The sequence below is a fragment of the Dreissena polymorpha genome, chromosome 14 (genome assembly GCF_020536995.1).
Source record: "Dreissena polymorpha isolate Duluth1 chromosome 14, UMN_Dpol_1.0, whole genome shotgun sequence".
Taxonomy (NCBI): domain Eukaryota; kingdom Metazoa; phylum Mollusca; class Bivalvia; order Myida; family Dreissenidae; genus Dreissena; species Dreissena polymorpha.
In genome coordinates this window covers 71,058,045-71,070,166 of record NC_068368.1, presented here as the reverse complement: position 1 = coordinate 71,070,166, position 12,122 = coordinate 71,058,045, and the positions used below count along the sequence as shown (strand labels likewise).

Sequence of the window (12,122 nt, the reverse complement as noted above, 5' to 3'; positions counted from 1 at the left end):
ACTGCATGACCTTCTTTTCTTAATAGACTTCATTTGTATTTGATCATTATAGTGTATACCTTGAGACTTGGAGGTCCAGGGTTGGATCCATGGCGTGTACCTTTACCACAGAGAGGTCAAGGGTATGATCTGTATGGTGTCTGCCTTTTACTGAGAGGTCAATGTTATGATCCCTATGGTGTCTGCCTTTAGACTGAGAGGTCAATGGTATGATCTCTATAGTGTCACCCTTTAGACTGATAGGTCCATGGTATGATCCCTATTGTGTCTGCCTTTAGACTGAGATGTCAATGGTATGATCTCTATAGTGTCTACCTTTAGACTGATATGGCAATGGTATGATCTCTATGGTGTCTACCTTTAGACTGAGAGGTCAATGGTATGATCGCTATGGTGTCTGCCTTTATACTGAGAGGTCAATGGTATGATCTCTATGGTGTCTGCCTTTATACTGAGAGGCCAAGAGAATGATCTCTATGGTGTCTGCCTTTAGACTGAGATGTCAATTGTATGATCTCTATGGTGTCTACCTTTAGACTGAGATGTCAATGGTATGATCTCTATGGTGTCTACCTTTAGACTGAGATGTCAATGGTATGATCTCTATGGTGTCTGCCTTTAGACTGAGAGGTCCAGGGTATGATCTCTATGGTGTCTGCCTTTATACTGAGAGGCCAATGGTATGATCTCTATGGTGTCTACCTTTAGACTGAGAGGTCAATGGTATGATCTCTATGGTGTCTGCCTTTAGACTGAGAGGTCAATGGTATGATCTCTATGGTGTCTACCTTTATACTGAGAGGCCAAGGGTATGATCTCTATGGTGTCTGCCTTTATACTGAGAGGCCAATGGTATGATCTCTATGGTGTCTACCTTTAGACTGAGAGGTCAATGGTATGATCTCTATGGTGTCTGCCTTTAGACTGAGATGTCAATGGTATGATCTCTATGGTGTCTACCTTTAGACTGAGAGGTCAAGGGTATGATCTCTATGGTGTCAACCTTTAGACTGAGATGTCAATGGTATGATCTCTATAGTGTCTACCTTTAGACTAAAATGTCATTGGTATGATCTCTATGGTGTCTGCCTTTAGACTGAGATGTCAATTGTATGATCTCTATGGTGTCTACCTTTAGACTGAGAGGTCAAGGGTATGATCTCTATGGTGTCTGCCTTTAGACTGAAAGGTCAATGGTATGATCTCTATGGTGTCTGCCTTTAGACTGAGAGGTCAATGGTATGATCTCTATGGTGTCTACCTTTAGACTGAGAGGTCAAGGGTATGATCTCTATGGTGTCTACCTTTAGATTGAGAGGTCAATGGTATGATCTCTATAATGTCTGCCTTTATACTGAGAGGCCAAGGGTATGATCTCTATGGTGTCTGCCTTTAGACTGAGATGTCAATGGTATGATCTCTATGGTGTCTACCTTTAGACTGAGATGTCAATGGTATGATCTCTATTGTGTCTACCTTTAGACTGAGATGTCAATGGTATGATCTCTATAGTGTCTACCTTTAGACTGAGATGTCAATGGTATGATCTCTATAGTGTCTACCTTTAGACTGAGATGTCAATGGTATGATCTCTATGGTGTCTACCTTTAGACTGAGATGTCAATGGTATGATCTCTATAGTGTCTACCTTTAGACTGAGATGTCAATGGTATGATCTCTATGGTGTCTGCCTTTAGACTGAGATGTCAATGGTATGATCTCTATGGTGTCTACCTTTAGACTTAGAGGTCAATGGTATGATCTCTATGGTGTTTGCCTTTACACTGTGAGGCCAAGAGAATGATATCTTTGGTGTCTGCCTTTAGACTGACAGGTCAATGGTATGATCTCTATGGTGTCTACCTTTAGACTGAGATGTCAATGGTATGATCTCTATAGTGTCTACCTTTAGACTGAGATGTCAATGGTATGATCTCTATGGTGTCTACCTTTAGACTGAGAGGTCAATGGTATGATCTCTATGGTGTCTTCCTTTATACTGAGAGGTCAATGGTATGATCTCTATGGTGTCTGCCTTTATACTGAGAGGCCAAGGGTATGATCTCTATGGTGTCTGCCTTTAGACTGAGGGGTCAATGGTATGATCTCTATGGTGTCTGCCTTTATACTGACAGGTCAATGGTATGATCTCTATGGTGTCTGCCTTTATACTGAGAGGTCAATGGTATGATCTCTATGGTGTCTGCCTTTATACTGACAGGTCAATGGTATGATCTCTATGTTGTCTGCCTTTTTACTGAGAGGTCAAGGGTATGATCTCTATGGTGTCTGCCTTTAGACTGAGAGGTCAATGGTATGGTCTCTATAGTGTCTACCTTTAGACTGAGATGTCAATGGTATGATCTCTATGGTGTCTACCTTTAGACTGAGAGGTCAATGGTATGATCTCTATGGTGTCTGCCTTTATACTGAGAGGTTAATGGTATGATCTCTATGGTGTCTGCCTTTATACTGAGAGGCCAAGAGTATGATCTCTATGGTGTCTGCCTTTAGACTGAGATGTCAATTGTATGATATCTATGGTGTCAGCCTTTATACTGAGAGGCCAATGGTATGATCTCTATGGTGTCTGCCTTTAGACTGAGAGGTCAAGGGTATGATCTCTATGGTGTCTACCTTTAGACTGAGGGGTCAAGGGTATGCTCTCTATGGTGTCTTCCTTGAGACTGAGAGGTCAATGGTATGATCTCTATGGTGTCTGCCTTTAGACTGAGATGTCAATGGTATGATCTCACTGGTGTCTACCTTTAGACTGAGAGGTCAATGGTATGATCTCTATGGTGTCTACCTTTAGACTGAGATGTCAATGGTATGATCTCTATGGTGTCAACCTTTAGACTGAGAGGTCAATGGTATGATCTCTATGGTGTCTACCTTTAGACTGAGAGGTCAATTGTATGATCTCTATGGTGTCTGCCTTTACACTGAGATGTCAATGGTATGATCTCTATGGTGTCTGCCTTTAGACTGAGAGGTCAATGGTATGATCTCTATGGTGTCTACCTTTAGACTGAGATGTCAATGGTATGATCTCTATGGTGTCTACCTTTAGACTGAGATGTCAATGGTATGATCTCTATAGTGTCTACCTTTAGACTGAGAGGTCAATGGTATGATCTCTATGGTGTCTACCTTTAGACTGAGAGGTCAATGGTATGATCTCTATGGTGTCTGCCTTTATACTGAGAGGTCAATGGTATGATCTCTATGGTGTCTGCCTTTAGACTGACAGGTCAATGGTATGATCTCTATGGTGTCTGCCTTTATACTGAGAGGCCAAGGGTATGATCTCTATGGTGTCTGCCTTTAGACTGAGAGGTCAATGGTATGATCTCTATAGTGTCTACCTTTAGACTGAGATGTCAATGGTATGATCTCTATGGTGTCTACATTTAGACTGAGAGCTCAATGGTATGATCTCTATGGTGTCTACCTTTAGATTGACTGGTCAAGGGTATGATCTCTATGGTGTCTACCTTTAGACTGAGAGGTGAAGGGTATGATCTCTATGGTGTCTGCCTTTAGAATGACTGGTCAAGGGTATGATCTTTATGGTGTCTACCTTTAGACTGAGAGGTCAATGGTATGATCTCTATGGTGTCTACCTTTAGACTGAGAGGTGAAGGGTATGATCCCTATGGTGTCTGCCTTTAGAATGACTGGTCAAGGGTATGATCTTTATGGTGTCTACCTTTAGACTGAGAGGTCAATGGTATGATCTCTATGGTGTCTACCTTTAGACTGAGAGGTGAAGGGTATGATCCCTATGGTGTCTGCCTTTAGAATGACTGGTCAAGGGTATGATCTTTATGGTGTCTACCTTTAGACTGAGAGGTCAATGGTATGATCTCTATGGTGTCTACCTTTAGACTGAGAGGTGAAGGGTATGATCTCTATGGTATCTGCCTTTAGAATGACTGGTCAAGGGTATGATCTTTATGGTGTCTACCTTTAGACTGAGAGGTCAATGGTATGATCTCTATGGTGTCTACCTTTAGACTGAGAGGTGAAGGGTATGATCCCTATGGTGTCTGCCTTTAGAATGACTGGTCAAGGGTATGATCTCTATGGTGTCTGCCTTTAGAATGACTGGTCAAGGGTATGATCTCTATGGTGTCTACCTTTAGACTGAGAGGTTCAGGGTATGCTTTACGGTGTCTACCTTTAGACTGAGACATCAAGGGTTGGATCCATTGTGTCTGCCTTTAGACTGAGAGGTCAAGGGTATGATCCCTATGGTGTCTACATTGGAAGGAAGTCAAAACTTCGTATTTTTCAAACATTTGAAAATGAGATTTTGTGAATTTATGTTTAGAATTAAGAAATGCAGTGGAAGTTCCATGAATATAGTATTCTTAAAGTAAACCTGATTGTTTGGTCTATTGGTTGAATGACTCATTATGTTACAGACCATGTTTTCAAAATTCAAAGAAAAATTGGAACATGGCTTTGTTTTAAAATTGCTGGATTGAGATCCAAACTTTATCTTCTTTTTGACCTTCTTTGCATATATTGATTAATTTCTTGATAGGTTGCAAACATTAAAAGCATAAATTTGTTGAATTTTTGTAACACATCTGACTATCGGTAGTATGGTGTACAACCATTTTGAAAATAACAATTAATTGCATGAATATAACAATGTAAGGGAGTTTAATGTTGCATTTTATATTGACTAAGTCAAATACAAAAATCAGGAGTTGTTTCCCTTACATTTAAAAATGAAAGCAAAAGTAGCTTTGACCTCATGTGACCTAAGGCATGCGCTACACAGATACTGATGATGTCATCAAGATAAACACACAGGTGAGAGATACTTAGTTAAAACTGTTGACAGTTTTATGGTATTGTCATGCTGATGAATATTTCTGTCATCTCCATTTTCTTATAAAATATTTATTTATATCAATCACCGGTGTACATATTTGTCATTCAGGTAGTAAACCTCTCACAATCTTACAACAGCCATCACATGCAGTTATTTGATGCAAAAAATCCATCAATTTTATCCCACCCCACCCACTTCTTTGTACATAAATTGTGGAAAATTTAAGTTAATGTAATAGATGATTTGTAATTGACCTTCTTTGATGTGAAGCTCATCTAAGATGATTGACAGTTGATGACTAAATGGTTTGTGCAGATTGTTGCTAAAAATATAAAGTGAATAAGTTAACGGTCATAATTTCATGACCATTTCTTTTTGCCATACTTAAGGTGATTGCATTGCAAAAGTTTGCTGTAAGAAGTTTAACAGTAATGCCTTCATGACTCATAAACTGTTACCACATATTTCATTGACCAGTATTTAACATCAAAACGAAGGGATCGTTATTAAGACTCTTCTAATGCATAAAAGAATGTTTTTTTTACTACAAAAAGGAAAAATATTTTGGTTATATCCTTCATAATAATAATTTGAGAGTTGTTGTTATTGAAAAAACACTTATTATTAAAAAAGATTTTATATTATTGGGGAAAAAATAAAAAAATATATAGAAGTTTCATTTACCAATTCATTGAAATATTACAAAAGCTGGACACAGGGTTTGATGGGAAACTGGAAATGGGAGTCTTTTTTAAGCCTTAATAAGGGGCCTAGAACTTGACAGGTTCCAACAATAGGATCAGAACGGTTTTTTTCAAATAACTGGATCCACAATTATTTATTCTCTGGAAATAAAGTAGTTAAAATTTTCATTAAGTCAGTGAATAAATATTTGTTACACAGACTTTGAAAGAAGTGATAACAGAAACCATCACACAAAAACTCACAAATTAAAATGTGTTGGAGGTTACAATTTGAAAATTATTACATTATCGGAACCGAAAGAATCACTACCTTATATATTATGTTACAAAAAATCAAACTAGCAGTGTTCTTGAATCATATCTAACTTACAAGAAAAGAGTATTGAAATGGTCTCCTAGATATTTTTGTTTATTCTTTTGTTGGCGCCATTGAATTTGGTTCTTTGAACATTATATTCAATACTTTATTTGGAATGATAAAAACCCTGTCTCTGCAGTGAATATATTAAATAATAATGTGTGCATGGATGTGTCAGGTGACACCAAAACAAATGTGCTTATGAAATGTTAATGTATTCTGCCACGTTGGCGTGCATTCAAAGACTTTTCATAATGTTTGTGCATTAACATTTGAATTATAGGTAGCTAATGTTTACTGATAAATAGATCATTCATAGCAGTTGATATCATTATTTGTTGGATGCATTGAAAACTGATCATCTATTATCAAAGGCAGACATATTTAGGGAGATAACTCCTACGTGGTGGTTATTTTATACTTGTTTATCAGTAATCATAATTGTGAAAGATTGACTCCAGATTTTGGTCCTGATTTATTTCTTACTGTAAACAGATTTTTGGGTTGTATAAAAAGTCCACATTTTATATAATTATTTGTAGGAGTTATTGTTTACAAAAGCTATGCCTGTGTATGTATTGGGATATGGTGTAAAGATTGTGGTGGTAGAGTGGCGATGAATTGTATGTAAGCTCCAAGATAGTTCAATGTAGATGTCTGTAAGTCTCAGATTATGGTGATACTTTTGTTCTGCATGTATTTCACAGCTTAATGAGCATTTGAAAATATTCTTACACCTTTTGTTTTACTGCTCATCCAATAAATTTGGACCCAAGGCTTTGAAATAATCTATATTTACTCATATTGTATTTTGTATTACAGGCCAGACTTTTTGTTTTGTTTGCTTCAACTTTTCAACAAATCTGTTTCATAGCAAATTTGTCCTTAATTGAAACAACCAGATCATTGTTACAAAGGTGTTCAGTGTTGCCACTTCAAAAGATCTTTAATTGTTTTTCAGCTTGTTTTGCTGAAGTAACGTGATCATAATTGTGAAGATTATATCATTAAGCCAGGATATATACAATAGAAACATGCAATTACAAGTTTTGCCTTTTGAAATTCAAATAGTTGTTTAACAGCTTCGGAGGTGTTTTCTTTAAACTTTGTGTTAAGATTTATATAATTTCTATAATTTTCTCAACAGTTCTGCCTAAGCATATAATTCGTCCATTTGATTTAAAGGATACTGATCAGTTATGATGATGGGACAATGCTGCTTTGAATAATATGTCAGCCTTACTTGATGCAAATAAGAATAGAGCTATAAATAGCATTTTTACCACAATTTGGAGGTGCAGCAGTTGCAAGAGTAAGTGAGCTACACAAAGAATTTTATCCCGAACTTGTGTGATTGAATTTAACGTTACCTTTACCGGTGTGGCTCAAGTACATTTTTGTAGTGACGGTAGCTTGTCAGGCGTGGATATCAGACCAAATCAGAATGACTCTATACCAGGCTTAGCAAATGTTTGCGTTTGAAAATGAAATAATATGGAAAGGAGAACAAAAGACCATGCAGCATTTATGGGTTAAAATGTTCAAAAATGGGATTTTATAACTCAAATGGTGTTACTTCGAAGCTAATGATGAAATCAGGATATTTGATTTGATGATAGAAAGTGTTTATAGGTAGATGTGTATATAAACTGTGTTGTGATTGGATAGACAAACAGTTTTGCTTGATTGAAATTGCGGTTAATTCAACTGCATGATGCACAATTGTTAATGTGTGTGGATTGAAAAGATCAGGACCAATTTATTGATGCCTGGTTGACCTTTGATGTGGATACTTTCTTGTAGACTATTGGTGAAGTTATGAAGGAATATCAGCATGCAGTTTTTTAAGGAGTTAGAAAGAAAAACATTGGAGCAACATAGGTAAATGTATAAATGTAATTAAATGCATTTAAAAAGTACTTGCTCACTTAAAGTCTCCTAAATGAGATGTTTTGCACGCAAAAAATAGTCAAAAGTGAATTTGATGATAATAATTTAAATTATTAACTTTGTTATGGTAATCATCATGTTCTTCTTTATTGTTATAACCAATGTTGCTAAAATAAGAGGGTTTTTTCTAGCCATTATGGGGAAAGGAGTCTTGTCGAATTGGGTTTTTTAAATCGTTTAAATTGCAAATTTTGAAGAACAAAAAAATCTGCAAACGGAACAAATTGGGATTTTTTTATAAACAAATATTGACACATTATGCCTTTTCCTGGATTTTTCAGGGAAATTATGGTTATATACTTTGTTATATGTTTATGATATTAAATTGAGATTTAATAATCATAACACACTTTTTTCTAAAAAAATGTTATTATTATTTTATTATTTTTATTTTTTTAATTGTAATTTTTCTGTACAATGTTGGTTTAAGATCGGTTCCGTTTGCTTTGGGATCGGGTCCATTTTATGGTCTTTTTTAAATAGCAGAAAAAAAAGAATAATTATTTCATATTACTTTTGAAAATAAATGGTTTCTAAGTATTTTATTTAGTTGTCAACCCAGTAGGATGATTACTATGACTTCCGAGTTTGTGGTTTGTCAAGTCAAATATTTCACTTGTAATGATGCAATTGTAGGTGTAAACATGTGTGAAGTTTGTTTGTTTGAATTTCCTAGAATGTGGGCAACAATTAAAATTGCTTAAGCAAATGTTGGAATATCACAAATAAGACCTATGTTGCCTGAGTGTGGAACCTGAATGTTTGAATAATTGAAATTTCTCAAAATAATACTATGACTATAATGAGCTTTGTTCAGGAAAAACTGGGCTAAATGCATGTGTGTAAATTGTCATCTCAGATTAGCCTGCGCAACCCTCAAAGACCAAATAGGGACAACATTTAATGCTTTTATGGGTTGTTTTTTTTGCCCTCAGATCGAAAGATCGGTGGCATATTGTTTTTGGCCTGACACTAAATTTTGTCCGTCTGTCATTCCTTCATTCATTGTGTGTGACTCCCAAAACTTTAACCTTGGTTAAAATTTTGCAATAATTTTTGCATTATAGAAGATAGCAACTTGATATTTGGCATGCATGTGTATCTCATGGAGCTGCACATTTTGAGTGGTGAAAGGTCAAGGTCATCCTTCATGGTCAAAGGTCAAATATATGGCTTAAAAGCAATAGGGGCATTGTGTTTCTGACAAACACATCTCTTGTTGTTTTAAGGAAGCAGGCTTTTTCCGCTCCATTTTGGGAATACGCCACACTGGAATTTTGGGAATTTCGCGTCGTGAAAACCCCCATTTTGGGAAAAAAAATATTCGCAAAATTGTCTAAATTGGGAAAAATAATGGCATGTAAATAGTGTTTCTTATATTTCAAAGAAGCCGTTAACTGGTAAATAACAACTATTTTGATAACTTATTATTAAAATTTTACAAAGTATTATGAACATGTGAGATAAGTGCAGGTTTTTTAATCTGAATTTGGGGAAAAGGCTTGGCCTTTTTTGAGGTGAAAAAAATGGTGCGAAGCGCCGGATTTTGAGGAAAATAAGGAAAGTCTTAAATAATCATTAACATATTTTACAGTTTTTAAAACAAATTTAAGGCAACAGATAATTTAATTTTGCAACACTTTCTATTTTCTACACCGGATCAGGTTAACTTATATATTTTAAGGTAAAAAAAAACAAAAAAAAACTTTTTTTTTTCTTTTTTTTTTTTTTTTTGGAATTGGGAAAAAAAATTCAATTGGGAAAAAAACAACCAGATTTGCATTGCATTGGGAATGGGGCCGAATTTCAGACCCGTGGCATAGGGCGGAAAAAGTCTGGGAAGTGTCTTTGAAACAAAAATCCAGTTAAGGCGGAAATTTACGTGTGGTCCCTGCTGAATGCACAGGATAATCTGGGACAGCACTTTACGCACAGGGCAAGGGCTCCATGTGTACACAAGAATTATGGTCCATTAATTGTATTTGCGTCTTGTTGTCATAAAAGAAGTACCTGTATTTAATTTTTTGTGTGAATAATTGTAATTATGACATGTGCATTTTTAAGCTACCTGAGCTCATTCTGTTTTGGGACACCGAAAGCATTTAGGATATTATGTTGGTGGCCACCAGTCAGTGGCTGCGTGTTAGCTTGTGTAATTGTTTCTTCTAACAACTTTTCCATATAAACTACAATAATGATTTTTAACAAAAACTTCTCAGGAGGGAGCCTTGGGTTACCCATTTTCAAAGATTTCAAATTGTTTCAGTCCATTGCATTTGTAGGGTTAGAGCTTCAAAAATTTTATTTCTCGAAACCAGGAGGGTCAGAAGTATAATATATGGTGTGTAACATCATCTGGTGGTCCTGTACTATTTATGTTCAAATCATACCCCTGGGGTCAAAAATGGCCATTGCCCAGGAATCATACATGATAAATGTGTTGTTATATTGCAATATAACCTTTCAAAATGTTATTGTCAAATACAGCGAGGTCCAGAGGTGTTATATTTGGCATATAACATCATATGTTGGTCAACATCATATGGTGGTCATCTAATACTTGTGTGTTCAAGTCCCTGCTGTCACAATTGTCCTCAAAATAGACAAAACAGGTTTCCCTTATGTATACTTTCCTTCCCTTATAGCCCAGTCACACCGGACTGGCGTCCTTACGGTGACCTAAGACTGCGTTTCTGGAAATTTCTGATTGTCGTAGTAAGGACGCCAATGACTTTTTCGGTAAAAATTCGCCTTTCCGTCACACCAGTGTCCTGGTTTATGGCGTTCTGCACGTCCTCATGGCGCCCTTAATTCGTCCCTAAAGACGCATTGGGGTCGCAGAGGAATGCCAAAGTCGTAGTAGGGTCTTAATAGACGCCGTAAGGATGCAATGAAGTCGCAGTAAGACGCCATAGTCGTTCTGAGGACGCAATAGACGTACAAAGGACGTACTAAAGTCACAATAAGGTCGCCGTACGGTGGCCTTGCAGTCAAATATCATTTTCTGTGGGTTGGAGCGGCGACCACACGACGTCCATGGCGATCTTACAGCAACCCTGCCATGTACATACTACGACTATTGAGTCCGTAACAGAACGCCGTTAAAAAGCCGGACTTTGGCGACCACTTTAAACATGTTCAAAGTTGTAGCCGTGGGCTCGCGTCCTGAGTAATGTTCGGCGTCTTCACTGCGTCCTAACTGCGTTCCTCCGGCGTCTATGGTAAGGACGCCAGTCCGGTGTGACGGGGGTATTAAACAGATGCTAGATATTTATTATTTAACAACATATGAGGCTCACCTACCACGTTTGTTCATATCATGTCCCTGGGATCTAAATAAAGGGCCCTGCCCAGATTTTTATTTAACTTAAAACACAACCACCAATAGGCTAGTAGTTTTCCTAAAATGGCTATAGTGTAACCTTGTGAATTCTATAAGAAAAATGTGTTTGCCCAATCATCATGAAACTTGCAAAGAACATTTGTTCTAATGATGTCTGGATGATTTCTAAAATGGTGAAGGAAACATCACAGAAACTGCTCAGAGGAGTTCAGTTCATGGGCCTTTCAAAGCTTCTTGCAAAATATATATATTTGTATATAATTAAAATACCGTATGTAAGGAAAATGTTTGAACCCACAAATTTGTGAGGTACAACTTATCTGTATGGTAAATATGGCTACATTGAAGAGGAGTGGAATTTTATCTGTGTCCATTTCCAACAGGGTAATTTAAGTGGCTGTGTTTGTGATATCTTGTTATCAGGTAATTGATGTTTGAGAAATAACAGAACAGAACAGAACAGACAGTTTATTAAGACTTATACATAAGTACATCGTCTTTAATGCATATAATTATAAATAAAGTAATGTCACGTATCCTTATACTATAGTAGGTAACCAAATCAATATGAAGATGTATATATGTTAGTAAGTAAAATGACATTTCAGAACTAAATTCAATGAAATGACATTTCTAATCAAAATAAGAACCGAGATAAACAACGATTTTGACAAGGAGAAACATAATAATGTTAAAGGCAGTAAGGACAATGTATTACAAATACTATCAGTGACTGCAAAGTGATACATACACTTCTTTGAAGAAAGTCAAACTATAATTCAGTGGTATTATTTAAAATAGCATTTCGTACAGATAATGCTTTCTTAACATATTTACACACGTTAAATATTTCAAATTTACAAGTTGATGTTAATAAACTATGGAACTCAACAACCGATGGATTCACGAAATAAAAAC

The 12,122-nt window shown here is 36.4% G+C and overlaps 1 protein-coding gene across 2 annotated transcripts in view; it reads left to right on the top strand.

Annotated features, from left to right (window-relative positions):
* Nucleotides 1-12,122, top strand: part of LOC127857655 (protein Shroom3-like) — a 173,691-nt gene that overhangs the window by 63,383 nt on the left and 98,186 nt on the right. Inside the window, exon 1 of one of the 2 annotated variants that reach the window (XM_052394235.1) lies at nucleotides 4,835-4,957. The exons of the other annotated variant lie outside the window; for it this stretch is intronic. The gene's annotated coding sequence lies outside the window, so the exon portion shown is untranslated. Of the gene's footprint in view, nucleotides 1-4,834; nucleotides 4,958-12,122 lie in introns of those variants that run through there. 2 annotated transcript variants of the gene reach the window in all.